This window comes from Macrobrachium nipponense, chromosome 46, assembly GCF_015104395.2.
Source record: "Macrobrachium nipponense isolate FS-2020 chromosome 46, ASM1510439v2, whole genome shotgun sequence".
Lineage (NCBI taxonomy): Eukaryota > Metazoa > Arthropoda > Malacostraca > Decapoda > Palaemonidae > Macrobrachium > Macrobrachium nipponense.
In genome coordinates, this window is record NC_061106.1 from 5,708,363 (window position 1) to 5,714,362 (window position 6,000).

At 36.9% G+C, this 6,000-nt stretch overlaps 1 protein-coding gene across 2 annotated transcripts in view; it reads right to left on the reverse strand.

The window, feature by feature from the left end:
• The window catches only part of LOC135214743 (small conductance calcium-activated potassium channel protein-like), a 541,318-nt gene that overhangs the window by 529,640 nt on the left and 5,678 nt on the right, over positions 1 to 6,000 (reverse strand). The window lies entirely within an intron of this gene.

Consider the following 6,000-nt stretch of genomic DNA (forward strand, 5'->3'; position numbering starts at 1 on the left):
AGGGGTTGATGAACACTGATGAGCCTTCTGTTAAGCCATAAAAGCTTGATTCAACACTTAGGGGTGATTCCAAGTGGGACGGCCGTTTATATTTTCAGGAACCAATGATTACTTCATAACATGCACACTCACACATACATACATACATCATACATACATATATATATATATATATATATATATATATATATATATTTATATATATATATATGTGTGTGTGTGTAGGTTTGTTATAGCAAGCATGCACACACACACCTACACACACACAATATATATATATATATATATATATATATATATCCTATATATTATATATATATATATGAATTGGTATTTTCAGCATGAGGAACCGTTTCCACTCTTAGATGATGTAATAGGGCGTTAATGTATTACACATATATCAACAAAAACAATGCGCATGATATGAAAACATCAGTGAAATTTACAAATTACTTAAGTATTTTTATCTATAAGAACGCCTGTATTGAATCACACATTCCGGTTTATTCTTGTAAAATCTTATGGAATAGTTAAAATGAACTATGACCTTCCTTGGCCATGACCTATATATTTTTACATGAGTTATTTTGTCCCCAGGGGTTGCCACATGTCTCCTTCCTTTATGACTACGAGTGTAGCAAGCGATCACAAACGAAAGGCCTTTAGATAGGAAAAATAGTATTATTTCCTGACATTTGTCGTCAGCGCACATCGTGGATGAGCAAGTGAACGGTTCGCTGAAAACCGAGGCTACGCGTGATCTAGCAAACAGAATGATCACCGTCTCCAACGAACCTGAGAGAAAAGCGAAGCCTTAAAAGAGACAATTGGTCGGGGCTGAACGGAAGGAGCAGCCACGTCCTACGTCACGCCATATAATCATGTTTCGGCGAAGGAGTTTGCTGCAGCAACTTCTCATAAGAAAGGATTATTCGGTGCACCGTCGGCATTACTTAATAAGGCTCTTTGCAGCGTCCCTTCGGCCCCTACCTAAAACCCACTTCATTCATTTTATTGTACCTCCATTCGTATTAGTTTTCTTCCATCTCCCGATCCACCCTCTCTTAACAAATATTTCACAGTGCAAACACGAGGTTTTCCTCCGGCTACACCTTTCAGACCTACCTACTCTCATTTTCCTTTCCAGCGCTGAATGGCCTCATAGGTCCCAGTGCTTGGCCTTTGGCCTAAATTCTATATTATGTTCAGAACATAAGAAATTATTGTTTCCGGAGACTATAGCTATAGTAGAGTCACATCAGCCGTGCATATAATGCAGAGTCCGTCCATTAAAACGCTTCTGATTGTCTGTTGATAAGCCAGTCGCAGGGCTGGAAAATCAAAGCCTCTCGAGAGAGTTCACATAGGCAGGATGTATGTTCCACCTATCCTGATGGATACGTTTAAAAGACTTATCCCTCAGGAGAGGTGGAACATACATCTTGCCCCTGTGAACTCTCGAGAGAGACTGAGAGTTTCCAGTCCTGTGATTGACTTATCAACAGCCAATCAGGAGCGTCGTAATGGACGGGCTTAGACATCAAATGCACCGTTGATGTGAATATACTATAGTTATATCATCAGCCTCGAGGGTCAATTTACCTATATATATATATATATATATATATATATATATATATATATATATATATATATTATATATATATATGTATATATATATATATATATATATAATATACATATATATATATATATATATATATATATATATATATATATATATATAAAGGACCAGGATTTTGTAGGAAAATTACAGACCATTTTCCTACCCCAGTTCGAAGTAACGTTTCAACTATTCGTCAGAATTTCTGAACTACACAGATTTCGGTAAGAAAATGAACTATAAAGAAAGTGCAAGTTGTTAAAAGTAAGTAAACAAAAGTTGAATGGTCTATAAAATCTATAAAACGTTTTATTTCATATATACAAAAAGAATATCTACAAAGACAGACAAAAAGATTGTGATGGGTCAGTTGGTTATTGTCTTTCCAACGAAAAATATTGACAATTCCTGAGTATTACTGACTCTGACGTCGACATTTTGCAAATGCAGTCATAAATCATTGAGGCAACAAAGGTGAAATGATGGAATGCTTTCCAAAGCACTTCCCTTCGTCTCCCTGCTTATATTTCAGGACTATTGACAACCAATCCCTGTTAATTCTACCATTTTCAAATAAAACATACACTTATATTTCAGGACTATTGACAACCAATCCATGCTAATTCTACCACTTTCAAATAAAAACATTCAATATATCAGGCAGTAATGCCTTTTATGATTATTTGGAAAAGACTGTCCTTAACTTTCTTTTCATATGGAAACAAAACTATGCAAATTTATCGTTCTATCATATATGTATTGACAATAAAACATATGGGAAAGTCCTATTTATCTTTCGACAGGGAAAAATGAAAGAATTGTCCATTTAAACTTGACCAAACTGCGAACCCATATTCATATTCCGGTACTGTCAAAGTCAACTGGAAAAAACAAAGTTCAATGTGTTCCAACATAAAGCTTAGCTCCAACACCATCTTAACAAATATAATACAAAATTGTCCAGCGATAGTGTCGTCGTGTCCAAAAAACCTGAATCACATGAAACACAAGAGAGGACTCTGAGAACACACAGATCCTCCGAAAACCATAGAAATTTATCTTCAAATCACACTGAACCAAAATACAACTGACGACACCATTCAGTAGCCATGGCGCACTGTGCGAGCAGCATTTGAAATCGAGATCTGGATTCGTCTTAAAATCTAATCAATTTTCTCGGCCCCATAGCTCAGCCTTCTCAGCTAAATCCAACTGAAATCCAGTACAAAAGATATCTCGGATCTGCTCCAGAATCCAAATCTCTATATAAATCTAATTTCCTCTTCCTAGGCTTTTGTCTGTCAAAAAAGAAAAAAAAAAATGCTAGGTCTACATTCCATTCTACTTGCCTCAAAATTAGACAAGACGTTCTTTGCCTACTCTCCATCCATCTGCAAAATTGCATTTAAATCTACAATGATGTTTTGAAGAGTCTTCAATTATAAGAAATCCTAAGACTACATCAACAGCTGAGTCATAGACGAATGTTGGCAGGGCTAGAAAACAACAGCGACGACAACCTGCTATCTTACCTCTCCAAACCCCCATGGGCCCCTACCCCCCCCTACGAACCCACCCAGGGGTATCACCCCTCCATCCACCACAACTTTCTCATGGAATACCAAAGACGACTTCCAAATTGGGCATTTTGACTTTGAAACATTTTGAGGTCTCATAACAATACTCCTCCTGAGCTGGAACAAACTTCCCATTTACAAATTCCTTTTTATTTGGCGACTTCTAATTAATGATGTGACACAAAACCGAAGATATTCCATAGCTATGACGTAATACTCACGCCATTCAATGTTCTGTCTTATCTCGCTGGCATTCTTTAATCATTCATGACCTTCACATGAAGGCCAACAACTGTTTTCTTGATATTTTCTCCACATCACTAAATGATCAGTAGTCTTCTCGGAGACGGAGACGGGGAGAGAGAGAGAGGAGGGGAGTTAGGAAATCAGCTTCGTTTTGAACCAAAGTAGATATCGATCAACATACTAAAGCAAACAAGCTTGCCCTTAGCTTGAGCGTGAGTGAAAGAATGAGCTGGACATTACTGCTGTAACTAACTCTTCTGCTTGCAGGACTCGATGCTTCATTTATCGAAATCCTATGAAATATGTTTGTGAAACTCAAAACTGGGCCATTAGTCATTATAATTTAATCTTTTGAAATGGATGACAAAAGATAAACTAAAGGAAAAACTGGACCCCGGATCACAACTTCTGTTTGAATTCCAAACCATTTTCATCTTTAAGGCCCTATGCAATATATCAATTCAACATAACTTATTCTGAGCAACATGAGTTGTGTTACAAGGGAAAATACCTCCGTGCTTGAACGGTCGTGGATTCAGTATACCTGAACACTGGAAAACACTGCATGAATGCGATCTTTTTAATCTTTTTGTGTTCTTGGTAGGAATCCAATCCTTTATCAATTCCAAGTTCTTGTTGCAGAGAAAAGATAACATTCAGCCCCCGGAGCAAAAGAGTTAAAATGGACCGGTAATGATTAAGGGAGACAGTGAAAGCATTTCGATGAATGGTTACGAACTACTGAAGCAACTATGAAATCCAATTATGTTAGCGGAACATGTGGGCACAAAAACTGAGCTGGAACGAAAAACACGGAATCGACCCTCCTGGACGGGGAAATAGGCACCCACAGGAGACGTGATGTCTATCGTGATCTCCCCAACTTCTGCCTCTTAAAGGAACTTTGGACTAATAAAATCCTTGGAAGTGTCAAGTCAAGTGGGGGAAACGACAGCCAGCCCACCGGGCCGAAATAAACAGTTGTGTTCCAACGGGAAACGCAACATCAAAGATGACAGCAATGCACTGAAGAGGCGGTGATGCGTATATGGTGTCTATGCAAAGGGAAAGATTCCATAGATACCCATAATCGCGCAAATATTTTTGAGAATTTGAGTCATTTGTTGCTGATATTACATACATATCTATGTATATTATACATACATACATACATATATATATATATATATATATATATATATATATATAATATAATAATTATATATATGTATATATAAACATATATCTATCATGTACATATATGCGTGTATTTATATTAAAACCCATCTCATAAAAAACTTATTCACTGCTGCATTGCGAATGAACTAAATGTGAATTTACTTGTTCTTTCGGGTGATGGCCAAGTAGAAGACAACCAATTTTACGCAAATAACATCTGAGGATTTTTTATCACTTATGAATGCTCATGTACCTGTTAATATTATATATATATATGTATATATATTATATATATATATAATATATATATATATATATATGTATATATATATATATATGTGTGTGTGTGTGTGTGTATGTGTGAATGTAAACATATTATATACCTTCTCCGTTATGTGCTCGTTCGAAAACTGTTGGTACATGATTCTTGAAGCCTCTGGGCTTTTCTGAATTTTCTTCACTCATTCCAAACGCCTTAGTTATCAAATTCTTGCATTTTTACCCTTGAATGTTCGCCTTTTATCTCCTTCAAAGGTTTACGTGTGCTTCTGACGAAATTACCTTCATTTATTGCGACAGTGAAGAGTTTCTTGAAATACTGTCAACCTTTAAAGCATTAATGCTATTTTCAATTACGCACGCTGGATTTTGGTATATGAATCGTAATTAAAATCCAAGTAGTGTTTAGTGTAATAATCCTTAAAAGCACGTAACAAGAGAGGAAGAAGTACACGCGAAACCCGACATTAATCAAACTCTCCTGGAACTCAGTTGAGCGGAAAGATGCGGTCGGAAGCCCAAGACTTACGTTGTGGCAACTTGACACTAACGTATGAGTGAAGTGTATTAATTAATGAAGTGCAACAGCGATCTCTCCCCTTCTCAGAACATTCTCGCTGTTGTATTAATCAACACCAACCGGGCATTCATTTGGTTTCAAGAGGCCGTTCAGACAGGGTAATAACCACAGACGTCATTCAGTAGCCCTTGAATGTCACGATTTAGCCCATCGATAATTCATGGCACCTCACAGTTACCAAGACATCGATGGGTTCACTTCATGTCATTCAAAAGGCCTGTTAGGCTCTCTCACTCGAGACTACTCTTACATAATATGTTCATGGTTCGAAAGGTTTATTTTGCCTGGTCTTCAGGTCTCCTCATAATATTCAGATCTTTTGTCTGACCCACTGCCAAGAGGTCAAGATGAAACTTTGGCTCCTATAGACCCAGTGGGAATAACCGTTTTAGGTATTTATTTTAGCCCTCATCAAAAAAGTATGTGGAAACTTACAGTTGTGAAGGTTTTATCTGAAGGCGTGATGCAGATTTTTTCCCCTTATTTTAACCATTATTAGCGTACGACAAAATATT